Genomic DNA, 22,347 nt, shown 5'->3' with positions numbered 1-22,347 from the left:
CCTTTTTGCTCACTCACATAGACGATGTGCTTATTTTAAGTAATCTGTACTGTTTTGATGCAGGTGAGTGCATGCAAGGCTGGTGAGAGCTGCTAGACAAGTGCACCAGCAGTTCTGTAATAAACGGGGTCTTTCCCACTCTCATTGTTTCTGTGGGTGGCACTCCCAGTGCAAGAGGCATAGGCTGCTGCAAAGAGAAAGCCTTCATTTAAAATAATAGCTCTGCTTTCCATAGCTTGTCACTGAATTATTTTTTTAAATCTCTCTAATATTTCAATGAATCTCTTCCTCCCTGCCGCTCCCTTTAAATGAGCATCTGGATGTATCATCCAGGGGCCTGCCTTTGCTGTACTAACCTTGAAGTGCTGCAGAGTCCTGGGAAGCAGGAGGCTAAATATTAGCAGACAAAATCATGACACAAATGGTTAGTTTTGGAATGCTGCAGCGATAATTCAAAACCTAAAGAATGTTCTGAAGCAGGGACTTTTCTTCTTTCATCCCAAAATCCCAGTAAAAGAAAAATCACCTTTTAAAGCCCTTTAGATATCTTACACAGCACTATTACTTAGTACTATAAATCATTGACTGCTTGAAAAATATACACATTTCATAGGGGCTGAGCCAATAGTCCATACCTAGGCAAAACTCCTATCAGCTTCAATAGGGGTTTTACCTACTGAGGACAGACTAGAGACTGAAGAATATGGTCCCTAATCTTTAACATGCATTATGCATCTCTGAGGAGGAAAATCTTTCTTTCCTTATATACCCTGTGCCAAGTTGGACCTGGCACTGAAAGGATTTTTGCTATTAGCAGACAATGGGGACTAGGTTTAAAAAAAAAAAAAGTAGCCATGAGAAAGCAATGATTCTGATTAAGTAAATTCCATTGAACTCTTTCTAGTAAGCATTATTCAGGTCATGAATGCTAATTTGTCCTGCAGGGGGCTGTGGGTAATTACCCAGAAAAACTATCAGCATTATTGAATTGCTACAAAATAGTATTACTGAATGGCATGCACTGTAAAAGAAGACAACCTTGATATGAGCTCGTAGGAGAAGGAGAGCTTTTTTTCTGAAGACATCATAACCCAGACCCACATGATAATACATGACATTTTACTTAGCAAATGACAGACACATTCCAGAGCACTTTTTTGTTTAACACTTAAATAAAATTAACATGCAAAATTATGCATTACAGAAGTGCCACTATGACACATACAGCAAATTTAGCTTTCTGCATATTTAAAGTTGTGCAGAATCAGAACCATCTTAAAAATGAAGCAAATGTGGCATATCTGGCTGCATTCCAGCAACCACACAGAACTGCTGACATTACTAAAATCTAGATAATTTAGTCCCATATGGGAATCCACACCACAATTATATTGTCCCTGTTCCGACACAGTCCTGATTTTGCACTTCTTTCAGCCTAGCTTTTTATAATTTTAATTCCCTTCACCAATAAAGCAATTTGCATTCATGTAGTCTTCTTGGCTAAGTGAGAGAAAGGAAGAAATCTGTTACATGACCTTGGTCTCTTTACAGTTGATTACAAGGAAATAAACTCCTCAACTAAACCATTCACTCATCTGTTTTTAATTGATGTAGAACATCACCCTGTAGACCATAGAAGAGAGCTAAATATGTACAGCATGCTGGAGGTTAACAATTTAGTTTCACAGAAAGAATGCATACAGAAGACAAGTGCTCCCACATATATACTTTTTACAGAGAGAAGACCTGACTGTACTGAAACTTCATTCCAGGTACGCACACAAACACCCAAAATTTGTTATTCATCTCAACTATAAAATATAGAGGAAACTCTGAAGAAATGGTGAGACTCAAAAGAAAAACAAAATACACCAGAATGTTTTAATCTGTTGCAAATCCTCTCCCTTTACAGGAATCAACTGAACCCATTCTATTCAATTATTATTATTATTATGTAATATTAATCACATTGGACATCATTGACAAGGATCAAACTATGGACCTTTTGAGTTAAATTCTAAGTCTCTGCTGCCTGAACTAAAAGATAACGTCTCCTTTAGCCAGCTCTGTAGCATCCTTATCAAACTCTAGCTGGCCTAGCCACAATTAGAGATAGAGTGCTATTCTGACTAGGAAGAGGTTACAATTATTATTACTCAGCATCATTTATATCACCTCAGTGCATAGAAGCTTCAGTCTAGGATGGGGATCCATGAGCTAGTCTTTGGAGAAAAAAGATAATTCCTATTCCCAAAAGCTTATAAATGCAGGCTGGTACTCGGGGGCAGATCTTCAGCTCATGCAAACAGATATAATTCCAAATAATTTATACTAGTGGAGGGGTTGGCCCTTGCTGTGAATATTTAATATTTAATCATTTGCAGAAAATATCATTTACACTATTTATTCCAAATAGTATCAAATAGTGACATGAAGGATGCTTTCTTTGTGACTTAATTTATCAGTCTTAAATAACAAGGCAGAACATAATACACACAATTATAATAGTATAATCAAATTAACCAATTAACTGAAAGAAAAATAGCATTATTAGCAACTACCTTTTAAAAACAATCTCTGTAGGGTGTGGAAAAATATTCAACGTACAAATCTGCATCTGTTATTATAAAAGATATTTTTGCAGAGCTCCATCGTACAAGAAAAAACAAGTGCTAAGAATTACTTGGTTATTAAGTGGAGGATTCTTTCCTCTCCCATATCTGTCTTCCTTTCTCTCACCTTCTGCTCCCCCATCTCCTTTTCCTCTTCTCACCCTGACTCTGAATGGAATCATTACTCTTTACTCAATGGATTAACTTTCCCAAGGAATCAACACTGTTGAGATTGGCTACTGGAATTCATTTGAAGGACTGAGTTCACGTTTGAGATGTTAGAACAACAATTAATGTCAGTAAAATAAAATATCGAATAAAACTTTGGCTTGGATATAATATTAATTAACATTTTTCAATGACTCATTTTCCATAGATGATACACTTTGATCATTGACCAAAATCTTATAAGCCCATATTTTTTTCACAGAAAAGGACTAATTTTTCTTTTGAGTACATGAAAGCAGCTGGTTAAAAGTTAGCCTGTGATGATATAAGAGAGAATATTACTGCTAAGTTGGGAGACAATCTTTTACAGAAAATGTTAAGCAAAAACAGCTATCATGTTTTGAACGCTGTAATGAATTGTTCTAAAAATATTCTGAAAAAAAACAACAACTTGCCAGCTATGAACAAAGGCAACACAACAATTGTGAATCCAGGGTGCTCTAAAATACTCAAAATAAAGTGCACTGAAGTAGTTCCATTTCTTCTGCACCTGGACAATGACAAAAAGGAACAAACAACTCCTCCCCCAGCTGATGAGAACAATGGCAGCTCTCACTTTTTCAGTGTCACTATAACCTATATCTCATTGTGGAATTTCAGCTGAAAGTTGCTGTTATTGGTTTGAATTCAATAGGATTAGAAATGCATATATTCCCTGCGTCTAAATTCTTTACAATACAAAACTCTCTTCTATTGTGGTTCTTTTAATGGAGAATGAATGCCATATGTGTTATTGGCAAATCTCAGCTATGAAGAGTGTGCATGAGTTATGTTTGTCAGGTTAACACTTCTGTTTCTAATAAGAGTTTCATTTTTTTTTACCTGATAGGAGCAGTTTTGAGATACACTTTAATCAACTTTTAGCTGATGGTAGGTGCCCAAGAAATACAATTATTATTGTGTATTCAGCCTTCATATTATCATTAACATTCCAAACAAAGATACCACTGCTAAGGTGTGTTAAATTATGAACATGAAAGTTCGTTCAGTCTAATCTAATTCATTATTTGGACAGCACATTTAATTTCCAAAGAGACAATGGGATGCTTTAATTGGGGTATAGCATACGGGGCTGCAATTCATGTCAAGGAAAGGGTTAACACCAACCTTTCCATTCAATAGGAACATTAACATCAAGAAAACAAAAAACAAACTTACAACAACCCCAACAAACTTTAAAATTCTGCTTCTCCCTCCAGGCTGTGAAAGAGTCAGCATCATTTCTCATCATTCCTGACTATGCTCTGTTGTAGAAAGAGTCTAACAGGGATTAAAAAGGCAGTCCTATGCATTCACTTTACTAAATCCCTGTATGCCATTGTAGGGTGACTCTACTGTCTAAACAAGTCTGCACATAAGGAATAGCTGCTTCAAACAATTCAGCTGATCAGCAAGACTGGAACAGCCTGTCAGTCCAGCTATGTGCCAGTTGGTAATACACCCGCTTTACATAAACGATGGAAAGCAGGGCTTTGTCGCTTAAAAAGTCCTTCTAGCTACGCGCAAATAGCTTTTTTTCTTTTTAAAATACCTAATTCCTATCATCATAATGTTCCCATTAGCAAGCTAGTACTATGATTACTACCACCATTCAAGCAAGCAAAAGGACTACAGTAAATTCACATAAAACTGTCTGTCAAAAGGCTCTACATTCGATATCAGTTACAAAGCAGTTATCTAATTAGGTCAGAAGGTCAATATAATTGGACGATGGCAGATATGGCAGTGAAAGAAATATACTGAAAGGTATGCTTGAATCCTTTTACAGATACAGGCAGCTTCCTTTTTTGACATGTCACTTATATTTTTCTTCTCGGTGATTTCCCATGAAAGAAGGCCAGAGAGCAAATAAAGGCAGCAAGCACCATGAGATACGATTCTCTGATATGCAAGAATTACTAGGAGCCATATTAGTTGATGCATTTGTGGGCACTGATCCTGGATTCATTTATGTGTTTCCAGTCCTCTGCTCCACATATTTAATAATTTTTGAAAGAACAGAGTGATAACGACATTGGAATGGCTCTTCTAAATACCCTAATTTGGGATTACAATTATTGTGCTAAACCAGTGAGAGGAAAGGAGGCATTTTATTATCATAAGTGTAAGCAGTTAATGGATGAAAGATACATACTGCATAATCACTGTACACATATATTGGTTTAACTTAATTGGGCACAAACTGGAAGATTTTTTAAAGACTAGCGGGCCTGATTCTGGTCTCATTTACACCTGTATAAATCAAGACTGACGCCACTCAATTCATTGGAGCTATAGTAGTGTACACCAGAGGAGAATAAGGCCCACGGACATAGTTGTTCATATTGAGCTAATTTCAAGCTGATACTTTTTTATATATTTTGGGCGACTATTTCACTGTCTAAAGGTTGGATCAGTAGCAAAGCTGAAAAATAATGAAGCAACCTTGTTTGCCATTTGCCAGGTGAAAGAGAGACTGTCTGGGTGAGCTTTCCTGTACTGTTCTGCCAGGGAACTTATTGCTAGGCTGGAAAGATACTCAGCTGTAAAAGCCAATTCAGCTGCTAAATCTTTCCTAGCCCTTCTCCTGCTTTTTTCCCCTTTGAAGGGATATGGCACATGTGCACATACATGAACCCCTCAGTTTACTTACAGGACAGGTTCAAAGCATGCGGCTGAAATGCCTCATTACTGTCCCACTAAATAAACTTCTACTCTCTGGCTGGACCCCACTCTAAGTTGTGACAAATGATTCAGTCTTCATGGTTAGTCAGTTTTGACCCTCACCTGAACACATCGATTGTACCAATTGCTGCAGTTTTTTACTCTTTTTGTGATCTGGTCAAATTTCAAGTTGGCTCAACTGACTTCACTTTAAAGAGTGAGGTGAAGATGGCCCAGGGTCCTGAAAGGAAATGGCAGGTGCCTGTAATCCATCCTGTCCTTTGTAGTGAACCTGTTTTGATTTGCCCAGTCTATGAATTTTTTCACATTGTATATGAAAGTTTTGTGATTTTTACAATGGAGCAGGCTGAGCCTGAGACTAAAAATCATTTAATGTCATTTTTATAGGTCACAGAGGTGATCTTCTGTCTTCTATCTACTGAGCACACCCAAATTTCAATTCCATCTTGTACAGGGGATATGGATGTATCAGAATATAAATTATTCTGTTAATGTGAATGAGTCATAGTGCACCATCTGCTTCCACAAGCCAGGGGAATGGAATTACTAGTGACCTAGGCCAGGGAGGTACAGAAGCTAGGAATATTGCCTCTAGGTCATCCTTATTCCCTTTCCTTCAAGCCTGTGGAACCGACTGTACTGATTCGGAAGTTGTAACTGGGGAAGGAATATGGCTAGTCAGAATTGAGGGAATGGACTACAGAGTGGGTCCAGCAGCTGTCAGGGGAGCCCTTGCAAGCATAGAGTAACAGAGGAAGCAGAAAAGGGTCAGGAATAAAGTGTGAAAGCATAGAACCTTCACAGACCTCAAGTAATTTGCTCTGGTTCTGCCTTGGAATTGTGTGGGAAATCCTGCTTCCCCAACTTAAAAAATGTCTAGTCAATGATGCATGATGGAGTGTCTATGCATGAAGCACCCTCTTGTAGCAGGCCACATCAATACACATGTGCCTGCTCGATCCCCAGAATCTTCCCAAGTATAAATATAGCCCTTGTGAGAGTCACTTATTACAACAGTTTTGAAAACATAAATCCAAATAAAAGTCTCACAACAACAGCCCAGATTTCTCCCAGCACAGTCCAAAACAGAACATACAACATATAGCTCTGGCATTCCTTAACATGCCCTTGCTCTCCACCAAAGTACTCCTCTGTCCTTGTACCAGGACAGCCACCTTAACCCTTCCTATTAGAGTGTAGCTCTGCTTTTCTGAGAGAGAACCCCCACATCCCTTAAAAATGGTCTGCAGGGAACATTCTTTCCAGCAGAGAATCCCTCATTCCCCCTGCCTCTCTCAAGATTCATCTGTGAGCTTTCCTTCTATTCCACTATATTCAGCTTTCTTTGGCCCTTGACTCCAGCCCTTTACCTCTGATTGAGCAGATCTATCCCTCTGCTGCTCTTCCTGCCTTTAGGCCTCTCTAGCACTCTGACCCTGGCTCTCTGGGTTGGGGGTGCCAGCCAGCAAATCTCTTTTCCTGTTCTTTTTCCTTCAGCCTTCTCTAAAGAATCACCTTCTCTTTCCTCCGCAGTTCTACAGCACCTGTCTTTCCTTAATGAACCCATCTGCTCTGACTCACTGAGGGTATATCTATACTGCAGAGCTTTCCCAGAAAAAACACACGTCCACACTGCTATTGCATTCTGTCGAAAGAAAGTCGAAAGAACGGAACGGTTTTTCCGATAGCAGTAAACCTCTTCCTACGAGAAAGAAGCCTTTTTCCGAAAGAGCTTTTTTGGAAAAAGATGTGTGTGGATATGGAAGAGAGTGTTTTTTTTCGAAAGAAGAGGCCTCCAGGAAAAAGCACAGGTGCCCTGCTGGCCACTCCGTCCACAGTAATCACAACTGAAATGCGAGATAGCATCCAATTAATGTGGACGCTATCTTTCGAAAAAGTAGATTGCGTTTTCATTGTGCTTTTGCTGCGTAGAAGCTCTCTTTTGAAAAAAGATTTTCTGAAAGATCTCCTCCGGAAAAGCTTCTTCCAAAAGAAGCCTGTAGTCTAGCCATAGCCTGAGACTCCCTTTCCCTCACAGGGTCTCTCTGGGTGTGTCTATACAGCAGAACTTACCGCAAAATAAGCTTCGCAAATTGAGCTATGTCAATTGAGTAGCTTATTTCAAAATAGCTTATTTCAAAATTGGGAGCTTCTACACAGCATTTATTTCCAAACAGAGCACTCTCCTCCAAATTCCCTTACTCCTCGGACAATGTGGGTTACAGGGGTTGGAGTAAGAAGTGCTCCAGCTTGATAGTATTTCAACATTATTTTGAAATAACTGCCTGCTGTGTAAATGTGGACTAAGTTATTTCAAAATAACGCTAGCTTTTTCAAAATAATGTTGCTGTATAGATGTACCCTCTCTCTCCCACTAGATCTCTTTTGACAGAGGACAGCCCTGCTCTCTGGGTTTTTCTTTTTATAGCCACATCTTAACTGAATACATGGGAGGACCTGTTCTGGCCAGGGGAGCTGAACTACTTTATTTACTGGGGCCATACACCCTGTGTGACAGGAAATTTATGGAGGTTCTGGTCCTTCATTGGCCTAGCTTGGGCATGGGTGATATTGAACAGTGTTACTTTCATTCTAATTCTATTGTTTCCCTTATTCTATTCTACCTTATTCTATCAATATTTTGTCACTGCTTATATGTATGTTCTGACTAAAGCAGCACTGGGAAGCCAAGATTAACAGGATTTTGTTGCTTCATTTTTGCAACAGGGATCAGATCAAATTCACAAATGCTAAATGTTGGAAAGGTATAAAATACAACAAAACCCACATTTCTTGAGTGTGGACATAAAGTCAACACTCGATGTAGCATCACCTTTCTGAGACTCAAAATCCAACAATATTTAATAAGACATAAGGGTGACGTCTACATTTTTATGTATCAGCTTTTGTGCCTCTCCACCTCCACCCCTTCCTCATTTAAATAGGTGTGAAAATAGGAAATTCTAGGAAATAATGCTGATTGGCAGATTAGAGAGAATACATAGTATAGACTCTTGAGGTCATGCATGTGAATCATAGCATTTATGCTGCCTAAGGCACATACATATACACTAAGGAACTGTCTAGACCCAGCTGATTAAGTTGTAGCATAAAACAACACCTCAGTAGTCAAGAATATGACAGCCAACAATGGTTTATTAGACCAAGGAGTATAACATTGTAATTTACTTCTCTAATACGTGTCATGTTCTCTTATTGTTTTCCCTTATAAAGTGAAATATGTATGTAAGCAATTGCTGCACTAGCTTCATGTGTTATGCCCCTCCAAAATTAGAGAGTAACAAACTGTCCTTATTATCCCATGCATTCGGTGAACTGCCATAAATCACTGAAACGACAGGTTAGCATCTAGTGGTTTAAAAGTCAAGGCAAACTAAAAGACTTTATGTATCTGCCTGAAGCTATTTTTGAACTACAATACAGATCGACAAAATTATTATACTTCCTGGCTCTTCCTATTTTATTGTATGTTCCTAGACATTATATCTTTGCTTATTCACAGGAAACCCAGGATTTAGAGAGTCTGGCTCAATTCACCATATTTAAAAGATTCCCCTCACCCCCCAAAAAATACAACAATATGAGCCAAATCAAGTCCTGTTTTTCTTTTAAAACTGGAATTTGTGGCCTTCCTCCAGATGAATGCTTGCTGGTCACAGACAATTTATAAAGAATAGCTTGCTTATTTGCGAAGCAAACATATGTAATCTGATGAAATTATTACTGTCATAGTGTTAACCGTATTTATGAGAAGAAAGTAACAGTGCTGACACTGCAATTACACTCAAATGTTCTGACTCTTTGCTTATTCACTCAATCTGTCAGTCCAGCATGGGGGAGACAAATTGTGGTGGGCACTTGACAATGCACAAAAGAGATATAAAACTATTCTGATTAAACCTTGATGAAAGATTAAACAGCTCTGAACACTTGCCAGATTCCTAGGACATGACATTTTAAACTAGTGTTAATAAGAAATTCTACTCGCCAGAGGTTTAAAAATATACAAGATTATAAAAATGGTTCAGGTGATTTTCACCAGTGTTTCCGAATCTAGACACTAGTGAGGTCATTTGTAACTCTTCACGCACTAAGGCAGTCTACACTGGCAAGTTTTGTTGCCAGATGACTTCAGGAATTACTATTCAGGACAATGACAACGTTTAAAATGTAATGGCCTGATAAAGTGGGTCAGGTAATATCTTTTAGTGCAGCATTTCTCAACCAGGGGTCTTAGATTTACTATAGCACCTCTCGAGAAGATTTCAGGGGATTCACCAAAATAAACCAGACAGTGGGGTCAAACTCTCTGGGGCCCAGAACAGAAAGCTAATTCCCAAAGCCTGAGTCCCTGCCTGGGCTGAAGCAGAAGTCCAACACCTTAGCTTTGTGGGGCCCCCTGTGACTTGAAGTCCAGGGTAATTGCTTTGCTTGCTACCCTCTAAACCCAGCGTTAGCTTTTAACTTACTCTGAAGAACAATTGTTGTGGCATACTCAGCTGGGCACTGCAGGGCAGGAGAGGGCCAGCTGTGAGCACAGCCAAACCAGTGACTTGCGGGGAGCCAGGTCTGGGGTACTGCGAGTGGCTGCTTTGAGCCTGAGGGATCCTGTAACACCTTTGCCAGAAGGGGCTCAGGACTCCCCTTGCCCCTGAGGCCTGAGACCCCAGGAGCAGCCAGGTGGTCTCAGCCCACTGCACAGGGTGCCGATGTCAGGGGGGGTCTAGCAGTCGAGGGGGTTAATGGCTAAGGTGGAGGGGGTTAGCAGCTGGGGGGGGTTAATGGCTGAAGTGGGGATTAGTGGCAGGGGGGAGCTAAAATTGCAGCAGAAAATCTGGGCTTTGGGGGGATGAGGAGTGGCTGGATTTCCTGAAGGAGCAGCACGTGTGCTTCTTCCAGCACTGCCTGCAGATCCTGCCCGAGAGATACTCGTCCCGGGAGACTAGCAGGTACCAGTGATGAGAGTGGGATGCTGCAGCTGCTCCTGGGCTGCCACTGGGCAGTGAGTGTGAGGCTGAGGGGGCCCGTTGGAGCTGTCCCATCGAGGCACCTCAAGGTTGTGTTCTGCTCATGGCCGGCTCTTAGGCTGGAGTTCCCGCTGCTGGTTCATTGGCCAGAATTCTTCCAGTGGCGAAGTGGGAAGCCATGCCTGGGACAGGGAGCCTGAGAACTGCATGGTCGCAAAAGGCAAGTAAGTGCCGCCCCGAATCTGCACCCCCCCCCCCCCCGGCCCACACTGCCAACGCCCTGCACCCCCAGCCTGATCCTGGCCCCTACCACTGGCCAGACACCCGGCAGCACCCTGCTCCCGCCCACTGCCCTGGCCAAAAACCTACCCCAGGTTGATCCTGCTCCCTACCTCCCACCCAGATTCTGCATCTCCATCCCTATCCCACTCACTAGCAGCTGTGTCCTATACACTAGACCCCTCATGTTTGGCCCCACCTTAGAGGGTAGAGGGGCCCCCACAAAATTCACTAACCCTGGAACCCCAGTTCTCTCTATCCTTCCCTCACCACCCCGGGGCTGGAGTACTAGGAGAGTGAGGTGTCTCAGGTGGGGGCCACATCAGTGAAGGCTGGAGGTTTTTGGAGGGGTTGTTTTTTGGCTTCTCACTTGTGTGGTCCCTGACTGATTTTTCTGTGGGAAAGTGGCCCCTGACCCAAAAAAGCTTCCCCACCCCTGCCATAAATAAAGATAATGTTGAAACCTTTTTTTTTTCCCAACTAATAATATTTTACTTTTAAAATGAAGCCTGGCCAACAAGCCCCCAGTTGAGGCCTACTCTGCCTGACCACTCCTGTACCCCACACACATCCTAACCTTGAGCCCATCATACACCTGAACCCCGCTTCCCCGAGCCCTTCATACTCCCACCTTCTCAAACTCCTTCACCTTCACATCCCCTGCCATAGATTGACAAAAGACAACCTGAATGTGTGCATGAAGCTGGATTTGACCAATTAGGATGTAAACTTCAAAGAAATATGAGAAAAGATGCAGCAACAGAAATCCCATTGAAGTCTGTGGGTACATTTCATTGATGCTATTATTAATTATTATGTCAATTGTTAACAATATTAAGTTGTATATTTTCAGTTATGCAAATAGGCTTTCTTATATGGCTCTTTGTTGACCCCTTGTTCTAAATTTTTATGTAGTTTGGCTCTGATTTGAAATGGTTGCTGACCACACCTTATGTAGATGGTATCATGAGCTTTCGTGGACACAACCCACTTCTTCAGATGAATGGAGCAAGGGGTCTAGAGGTACAAATAAATAGCAGAAAAAACAGGGGAGGGGAGGGAAAGAGAAGGAAAAAAAATCTTGTCAATTAGTACAGCAGTTCCCAACCGCTGGTCCACAAACTGCTGGCTACTGAGCTGCAGCGGCTGCTGGAGCTGAAGCTGGCTGTTCGTGGTGGCTCTGGGGACTAGGGGCTGATTTTGCCCACCAGTGGCACTGGGGCTGAGGCATCAGCAGGTGGAGGTGGAGGTGGAGCAGGAGGTGCTTCTCTCCCTCAAGCCCCCTCCCACCCAGGTAAGATGGTGGTCCAGCTGGGGCTCTGTGCTCCCCCCTCCCTCTACCCATGAGGAAATGAGTCATGCTTAGGGAGGGAAGGGGCAAAAAGAAGGAGAGAGCATGTGCACTGTCAACAGTCGCTCCCCCACCTGCATGACCGTAATGGCCACGTTCGCTAGAGGGGGCAGCTTCACTCTTGGGGGTAGGGCAGGGGTTAGAGGTCAAAGGTAAGAGGGGGTGGGTTGCAGTGATTCAGAGGTTATGGAGCCAGGTGTGCCACAATTCATGCTTCTGTCTTGGGGGCAGCAGATCTGAGGGTGTCTGAGCAGGGTCACTGGGGGTAACATGCTGCTGTTCTGATTAGGTAAGGGGCAATGACTACACAAGAGAAAAAGCCCAACATTTCCATGGATACGTTTTTAACATAAAAGTATATTCAGGTCTGCGCATCTATAGAGTTTTTACATCTGGGTCATAATTTCTATTACTCTAACAAAATCTACTTATACAGGAGGAAGATGTGAAAGCACCCCCATGGTCCTGTAAATAAGCATGCTCCGGCCAGCCAGGGGAAGGGTGGAGTGGCATGCTGTCCAAGCCTCATTCTGCCATGCTCTGGCTGACCAGGGGAAGGTTGATTTCCCCGCTTACTTAGAGGACCATGGGGCGTGCATTCACACCCTTGCGGTCCACAAAAAAAAGCACCCCCCCACAGAAACTCCTGCATTTGGGCCTGTTATATCAGTTGTATTGACAAAAAGGAGTAAAGACCCCAACAGATCACTTAGACCTTTAGTTCCAAAATTGATGAGATACATAGGCTATGTCTAGACTACATTCCTCTTTCGAAAGAGAAATGTAAATTAGGCAAATCGAAATGCAAATGAAGCACAGATTTAAATATAACATTTATTCATTTGCATATTCGTGTCTGATCGCTGTTTTGAAAAAGGGTATTTCGACAGTGAAACCGTAGTCTAGACGGGGTTCTTTCGGGAAAAAATTTTTTTTTTGAAAGAATCCCTACTTCTGAAAAAATGAGTATGGGTTCTTTCAGAAAAGGGTTACCCCCACCCCACACACAAAAGAACCATGTCTAGACTGTGATTTCACTTTTGAAATACGCTTTTTCGAAACAGCGATCGGACGCGAATATGCAAATGAAATGGGGATATTTAAATCCACGCTTTATTTGCATTTTCGATCGCGCTCATTTACATTCCCCTTTCAAAAGAGGAATGTAGTCTAAAGGAGCCCATCAGGCCTGCCAAGAGCAGGCATCAAAGAGAGTAATCCCCTGGGGCCTGGCAATTCAAAAAGGCTTGTGGCTCCTGGCCACTTCTGCTACTGTAGTAGCCAGAGCACTAGATCTTTTAAATTGCTGATGGAGCCCCACATGGTGCACTCTGGGCAGCACTGAGGGCTGCTTGGGGGAGGCTAGCCTTAGCCTCGCCCCTTCTGCCAGAAGTCCCACCCCTTCAGAGAACACAGAGCTCTCCCCATCCTGACCCTTTCCCAGGGCCAACCAATTCTGTCAGCCTCCCCATGCACACACTAGAACTGAAACTTTCACATGATACAACTGAGAAGACTAACAGACATATGTTTACCCTCTGAGGATTTGAGACAATTGTATTTGCTTTCCCTTTCACCAAATCTGAAGATTGAAGAAAAGTCTCATCTGAACTCACCAAGAAAACAACATATTTTGATTTATGATTTGCCAGATTTCACTGATGACTTCTGTCAGAAAGATCGGAATCCTGTGTATGGGCTTCATAAAATATTTAGTTAGGATAGAACAAAACCACAGAACTATAAAAATGCAATTCTCACAGTTCAGAAAGAGAAATAAATTAAACTGAAAAGTTTCTTAACAAAAGAATTCCTTCAGTATTATGCTTTTACATGCAGTGTGAGCATCCATTAAACCTGAAAGGAAACAGTGAGCCAAGATGAGGTAAACCTAGACACTAAGGCCTTTGGGTTGACTTATTCCGGGTAGATAAACTGAAATAATAAAAAAAACTACCTGGCTCTGAGGCTCTTATTACTTTCAACTTCATATGCATTCTTTTTTAATTTGCAACTTGTAGACTGTTTGAATCATTATTATTAGGTGCATGTATATATTCATACAGTAACACTTTTAGCTGTTAAACACAACTAGAACATTGTCCTTCATATCTAAGGCTGCAGTGCTGCGGGCCCATGTATGAGCATAACAAGTAATTTGTTTGAAGGATCAAGGTCTAAAGCCCAAAACCTGCAAAAAGATACATAGGATTGGGGCCTATACTAGTAAATCAGCTTGAAAGTGTGTTAAAGTGATGAGGTGGTTTTCTGAAAGCCTGTGAATTATTTGTTTTTCAACGGAATAACTGATCTAATGAGCTACAAAGTCCTGTGCTGATTTTTGTAAGATGGAGATACACAGAGTGGATTCCTTCCTAACCTAAAAACATACTTCAAGTTTACTAACTGATGTGAGACCAGGATCAGACCCTTTCAGGTCTTGGTATGGGAATTCTAAGGTTTTCTTCACCCCCCACAACAGCCTGAATTCCTGTATTCTGATTAAGATAGATGGAATATTTGCATCGTATCCATATTCATAACCCTCCTTTTCAGTGTCAACTCAAAATACCACATTTGTTGCCTGGGCAGACACATGCAATATGTTTAGGGGTTTTTGTAGAGATGCAAAAGGACACGGCCCTTTTCAAATTTGGCAGAATAGGTGGCCACTAGGTGAATTCATGCTGTTGAAGTGCTAAGAGACTAGAACAATCACCACATCTATTGTGTGTGACAGAAACTGTAATTAATGATTTCTCCTCTTTTTGCTAGAGAGAATAGAGAGATGTGCCGTTGACAGGCATTTTATTAATGGTTTCTGCAATCTTAGTACACATAAAGGGTATTATTGGGTGCAATGCTAGTTGCAAAGATTCTTTTTTGAGGAAATGTTGAAGATGTTGTTTCATGGATGAAAAATGAAGGCACTCTATCCTCAGCCAAAGTTTGGGTTTCAATAACAAAATAAAAACTATTGTGACAGTTCCTATTGTGTCTTTTAACCATCTGCCTCCTGCTGGCCCAATCAATAATGGCATCTGCAGGGATGTTGTCACCCTTACCTACTTTCTCTCTTTTTAACAACAAAACCTGTCAATATCATGTCTCACGGCAGCTTTACTAAGGAGATTTATCATCCATCTAGGTGGTGGTACATATTTTAGTGACTGTTGGTCTGTTGTTGTATTGGGGACCTATGAGGGATAAATAGTCAGCCTGGCACACAAGAAATTAGACATGCATCTTCCAGTTCAATAACGGATGTCGAATGCCTAATCCTCAGGCCATAGAACTGAAATGTACTATTAGGTCTTGTCTATGCTAGGGAATTAAAATGAAAGAAAGGGAGTGGTAAATTCAATACTACTTTGCATGCTAAATTTTTTGCGGATGGCAGCAGTGCTAAAAATGCATGCACATTTTCCCTTAGAAAAATTAAATTCTTTTGAATTGCCCAGAATTCACACAAAAGCTGGAAATGAGGGGCCATTTCTATGCTGCTATAAATGGGTATAACTTTATTTAAATCATTAGAACCGAGTCCATTTACACTGATTGAGGATTTGGCCCATTATTCATAGATGGATTAAGAAAACAGATTGCATTTATTAAGTTTAGTGCTTTTTCCACAATGATTTAGAAGTAATGTTTTACTTTGTCACTGATGTGTTGTTGATTCAATGATTTCTGTGCATCAATTATGAAAAGAATGACCACATGCAGTCACAATAACGCAATCTGAAAACACAAGGATCTTTGCTGCAGCTTGCAAAATCCTCTATTTAAAGGAAAATAAGATATGATATTTTATTGGAGACTTCTGGAGATTCAAACACTGAACTTTTGACTAGTCTGTGCAGTGTCACAGCTGGCAACATTGACAAATTTATCTGCTTTAGTTAACTATAAAATACCCATGCTCCTATCCCCATAAACAACGCTATGCTTTCCTATTCAATTTTTTATATTTCCATTTCTCAAACTTCTGAAAATCCCTGTTTTGGGAGGCAGCTGGAAGTGTGCTGTTTGCACATTGATCCACCAACAGCCATTCATTTTCTCTGGGAATTTTTAAGTAAGCTCCCTTATTGGGAATATGCTAATGACATCCGCCATGATTACTGATTTTCTTTGAATCGTTATTCCTCTGTGGGCAAAGCAATCAAAAAGGGAGAACAGGAGATTTACTTCTTGCTTGTGTGCCTTCTTCAACCATCTGCTCTTTCCTGATTCATTTGAATAAGATCTGCAGTTTTAGAGATTCTTTACTGTGACATTCTAAAGTATTTTAAAGCTTAAAAGGAGTTAACAGTTATCTATCAATGTCACAAATGTGGCACTGTGATGCATTCTAAGAGCAAATTCACCTTTCAATACTTTACAGGACTAGATTAATTTTATTAAAGTAAAAAACTGCAATGCTTCTTAACAGCTTCATTATTTCAAACATGCCTTTTGTGAACACATTTGTTATCAGGAGTGCAGAGTATAAAAGCTGCAAGAAAAGGAACTAATTTATAAAGCAAAATCATGTTTTAAATCTTAAAAATATAAAAGAAGGAAGAACAATAAAGAAGCCCCACATACAAAAAAGAATATTTCTGAATGAGGAATTATGATCTAACATATGAAAAAAATGTTATCCCTTAACGTACATTGTTCTTGCAGAAACCATATTCTTATTCATTGTGGTGAATTTACCTAGATTAGAAAGCTTGTTTGGAGTTTTCATTTGAACAGGAAATGTCATTTGTCCGTATCAAAATCTAATGCAACTGTTCTCTCAAATTAAAATACATCTCTCATACAGTGAGAGTTAGTTTCAGCCTGTATCGTTGATAGTGATGGACATACTAAACTTTTTAAATGGGGTGCCTCTCTCATGCTGCTTTACATGTACATAGCAGATTTACAAACACTGGTGATTGACTGAAGCCAGCTGTACGGAAAAGTAACCAAAAAATCAGAAGATTCTGACATCGTAGCAGGGAGAGTTAACTAAACTTCAATGAAGAGATAGCATTTATAGTGGGGTTGCAAGATCTGGGGATGATAAGCCATTAAACGCTGACTAAACATTAAGAAAAAAGAATTATGGGGAGAGGGGAAAGATGAGGGGTATCGAAGCCTCTTTACTTCATCCAGATTAGGTTAATGTTCATGAGCACACAAAAATAATTGAAATGAGTTAGACTTTGTGGAACTAATTTGGAATTTCTACTATTTGTTGGAAACAAAAAATGAAGTAGAGGTAATCTACAGACTGGCAAGTAGAAGATGACATCCAATAAATAAGATGAGCCATACTACTTTTTAAATAGATAAAACCTAACCAAACAAAAGATTCGTAGTCACTAATCCTCTCGTCACAGGGAGGCACAAAGTCATTTTTTCTTGGTGTACTCACTTGTACACTGCCAATGATTTATTCTCATTTTTTAAAAGTCTCTTTCTGTCAGCCTTTATTCATTGGCAGTCTGATTTCCCTGTGACTTATTGCAAGCTGGATAACAAAGCTGAGATCTAAATGATAATGACCTCACTACTATGATTTACTTGAGCAGAGCCAAACTCTCTCAAAATTGCAACCACTGTTTCCAGAGATCTCCCCAGAAAGAGAGCCTGGATTATAAATCTGTGTGTGTGTTGTATGATTAATATAACCTGTGTGATGACTACCCCACGGTTTGCAGGACTGATGAGCTCAAAGGAAAGGAATCTACAAACACATTTTGTCTTAGTTTTTAATTAGAAGTGGACATGAATCAAACCATTGGTTTCAATGCATTAATTATTCAATGAAACTGTTATTCAGGAGGTCAGTTTCTTCTGTGCTTCAAAATTTATGAATCTTTGAAATTCCCTTTTCTAAACATCCAAGGGCTCATGGGTCTTAAACCCCAAATTTGGAATTTGTGGCTGATCCTAATGACTAAACTGAATCCCAGCTCCAAAAATTTCAAAACTTGGTCCCCAGTCACTTTTAATGTAGTGTACAAATAGAATGCTTTTGAGAAAGAGGGCTAAAAATAGGAAAGCACAAGTCTATCTTAATATTTCATGAGATCAAAAATCTTAAGAACTCCAAATTAAAGCTAGGCGGGTAGCCAATGAAGTATAGAAGAGAAGTATTCATAGAAAAAGTAGGGCTACATTTGATGGACAGTGAATAACGTATGCCTGGAGTTGGACACATCTTTGTTTAGTGCAGTGGAGTGCATTGCATTGAAACTATACAGTTCAATGTTAGGTTATTTAATTGGGGAGACATCATGTTCTAGTGTTTCCAACTACATACTCTTACATTTTTCTTCCATGCCAATGAAAATGTGCTTTTCTGTTCTAATGCTATAGCTGTGAGGGACATGGCCTGCTGCTCATTTTGTGGTTAAAGACATTTATCACATAAAGCTCTCGATCTTTAAATACACCACCTCTGAAAAAATGGCTATTCATTGTTTCGTAACTGTTGTTCTTCAAGATGTGTTCATGTCCATTCCAAGCAGATATGCACATGCATGTGCACAGTAGCTGGAAGATTTTTCCTTTAGCAACTAGCTGTGAGCTTGGCCTGAGCACCCACCGGAGCTGTGTCTTCCCCAAGCCTCACCTATGCTCTACCTCTTCCTGTACCTGCTCCATCTACTTCTGCCCCCACTGTGCCTCTTCCTCCAAGCTCCCTCCTTCCACATGATATGAGCCAGGGGATTACTGGGGGGCTTGGCATAGGGTGGCAGCAGGGGTCGCTCCCCCAGCATTCACAGCAACGGGAGTTGAGTTACCCAGCAGCCTGCTCCGCTCCACTGCCCATTTCCCAACCTGCTCTTGAAACTTGATATTGGAGCCCAGAGATTAATTTAGGTTACACTCGATTCTCTTTGCAAGGTTATTTGGGAACAGTAGGATCATAGGAGTCCTGTGCTATATTTAGAAAATATGTATTTCTTTGCAGGGGCGGATGAGAGTGCCGCGGGGCCCAGGGCAGCACTGCGGGGCCCCGGGCAGCGAAATTTTGCGGGGCCCCTCCTTTGACACGGTGCATGCGCCGTGGCGCCACAGTGCATGCGCAGGGCCTCGGGAAGCACGGGGCCTGGGGCAGCCGCCCAGCTTGCCCTGCCCTAAATCCGCCGCTGTTTCTTTGGGTCCTGTGGGTCTTGTTTGTTTACTATTGCTTTACTTATTTTTTAGGCAGTATGCTTTTTGAACAAAAAAGGCACAACAGTACTGTTCTAACAGATTGTTTTAACACAATTCCACAATGGCTTTGGTAAATGAGCGAAGATGTGTAAAACCTGGCAAATTTTAAATAATTGCAATGCCTTTTAAGGATATGCTATATTTCTCATTTGAGCTACATGATGTGTAAAATTCTCCCTTCATTTGCATAAAGTGTTGTCTGGAACGGTTAGCCAACCAAAATGCTCACTATAGTCCCACATACTACAACATGAATTGACCAGGCTCTAGCTGATGTACATGCAAGCTGTTTCTGTAGTCTCATATATGAGCACAGAGCAACTCATTTAAACTGCACAATATTTATGCAATTTTTTAAAAGAAACATTGTTTTAACATCAGCCAGTGCAAAGGAAAGGAAAGGAAATGGCAAAGAGGAAAACAGTTTTTGGTTTGCTTGGTAATGACTAGCTCCAGATGAAATAAACTCATCATAAGTTTGGAATTACCTTTTAAGAGAGTAGGGTCTAGAAGGACTAGTCTACTGTCTGACAAATAAAACCAAGACATAATAAAGTCTGGAATCCTTTGCTAGGGACAGTTATATAAATGGTGACTTGCTTTCACTGTAATCAGCCTATGGCTAAAATTCACCTCTTTGCAGAGGGTCAGAATGAGACCTCTGCACTGCACTAGTAGTTTAAGCTCACAAAATAGCTTTTTAAATGGGAAATGCTTTATAATAAGATTCCTTTTATAAATAGTTAATAAAGTATTAATAAATGATGAAAAGAGCTTTTAATAAATGGTTAGTCAATTGTTATAGACACATCAATTAATAGTTTGCCTATAATCATCTAGGATTCCTTCTGCTGACATACATATAACTATTTATACACTCACTACTCTTGTTTGCAATGAGTATTTAACATTTACTAGTTACTTATTTATCATTTTAGAAAGTAGATATAATGTGAACCTTAATATAAAATGTGGACCCTAAACAAATCTCAACGGACTCATACAGAGTTTGTACAGGAGCATATCTTATCTTAAATTTGAAACTAAAGTCCTGCTAGATGTCAAGGAATTTCAGAGATACTACTTGTTTTAATAAAGAAACATTATTATACTTGTGGGTGTTTGTTAATCAGCTATGCACTTTGTCACCTATTGTAAGCAAATTACATGTGTTAGAGGAGATGAAAATTGCTTTGGACTATAACTTAAAGGTCTCCTTGAAAACATGGATACAACAGCCTGCCATATGGCTGTTTCTCTGACAAAGCACAGATACCTACCTATGCTGTAATCTCTCAGCATTGTGCAGTTTCCAATTTAGTGCCACTGTAAAGATGCTCCCACAGAACTCATTTACCGTCCTTGACATTCTAATAAATATTTCAATTTGTTCAATTAAACTGAATGGGGGAAAGGGAACAAAAAACTTGGACCATAGGGGAGGTAGACTGAGGTGAAGGTAGTCGTCAATGCACTAGTGCAAAGGCACAGAGAAGCCACACAGCACTATACATTGTAAAAAAACAGTAGCACACACTGGGGACCCAGTGGGCACACACAGGGTTAGCTGCTTTAGCAATATCATAGTACTTTTAGTAACAAATGTCAGTATATAGCAGTAGTAATGAAAAGATTGCCAGTTCCACCCCCCTTCCCAAAATAAACAAAATGACTATCTCCATATCTGCAGTATTCCCTTGTGCCTCTCTCTACATAATACAGGAAATACCTAGTGTATTACAAATACTGAGTTTAGCTAACTGCAAATCTTATTTAATTATCTACAGCAATTAGCATGTTTTGAGTCCCATCACTGCCACCTATGTGCTAAGAAATGTTTTAAATAAAAAACATAGGCTGTAATAAGCAAAGGCACAGAAGGCAAAATGCTGCAGGAAAATAAAGAAGTCCTTGCATTAACCATCTGCTGTCACGCCTACAAATTAAATGCATTGATGAATCAGGTATTTTTTTTTAAAAGGGCTACTAAGGTTTGTATTGTCTGTAGTCAGTACAACCTCCAGCCCCAACCAACTTTGTATTTAAGTTAATTAAGTTTTTGGAGTAATTGCCCTCTCATAAATCTCAATGGGTGTCTTAGTTCTTTACTTGGATCCTGACAATTCCATAAGGATTTCAATTTCCTTCTCAAATTCCTGATTGGAGAACAGTAATCAGGTTTCTTTTCCTCTTTTCTCGTTTCAGCTCCATACTTACCTTCACAGAACCCAGGGTCCCAGTTCAAGCTGTTATACAATGTTTATGGTGAGTAATTTACTGATACAAAACAGCAGTTCCACTCCCAGCACTCAGTGTGATGTCCTATATACATTCAGCTCTCTTTTTTGTAACTGTAAGACACTAGCTTCAACTTACTGGTTACTTTACAACTAAAAGATTTACCTGATGTAGCTCATATTCTTAGCTCATTTTTTGTTTTTTTGGAAGATTAAATGAAAACATACATGCTTCATTTAAATCATTGCTCTGGGGTGGGGCTGGGGATGAGGGTTTCAGTATGCAGGCTGCCATGGTGAGAGAGGACTGCTCCAGCCCTCTCTCACCTCAGCAGCTTGGGGTTGGGCGAGAAGTACCTCTCCATGTCTGCTGCAGCTCCAGCAGGAACAACCATGGAAGGGGTGCATGTCCCCCGCCTGGTTCAGGTCCTGGTTCACCTGCTGCTGCGCTCCCCCATCAGAATGAGAAATGCAGCAAATTGTGCACTTTCCCCTTTCTCCATGATGAAGGGGGACAGCCAGCAATGTCCCTGTATGAATTGAGGGGCCAGGGGGGAGAGGGGAGAAGGGAGCTTCAGCCCACCCTCCTTAAAGAACAGCGAGGACGGGGAGTCTTGGGGTTGAGGCAGTTCTAGATTGGAGAGGGAAGGGCGCGTCCCCAGCCAACACCTTTCACCTGCCTGGTGAGTCTTTGCTTCTCAGAAAACCATACAGAAAAAGACAATCTCATTCCAGGCACATCCCATTTTTCTGGCACACCCAAACCCCAATGTTGCTTTAAGTTATGA

General features: G+C 40.6%; 1 protein-coding gene across 2 annotated transcripts in view; it reads right to left on the bottom strand.

Moving 5' to 3' along the window:
• Positions 1–22,347, bottom strand: part of ADGRL2 (adhesion G protein-coupled receptor L2) — a 532,296-nt gene that overhangs the window by 376,721 nt on the left and 133,228 nt on the right. The gene's annotated exons all lie outside the window — the stretch shown is intronic.

This window comes from Pelodiscus sinensis, chromosome 9, assembly GCF_049634645.1.
Source record: "Pelodiscus sinensis isolate JC-2024 chromosome 9, ASM4963464v1, whole genome shotgun sequence".
Classification (NCBI taxonomy): Eukaryota; Metazoa; Chordata; order Testudines; family Trionychidae; genus Pelodiscus; species Pelodiscus sinensis.
This window is presented reverse-complemented; position numbering and strand designations above follow the sequence as displayed.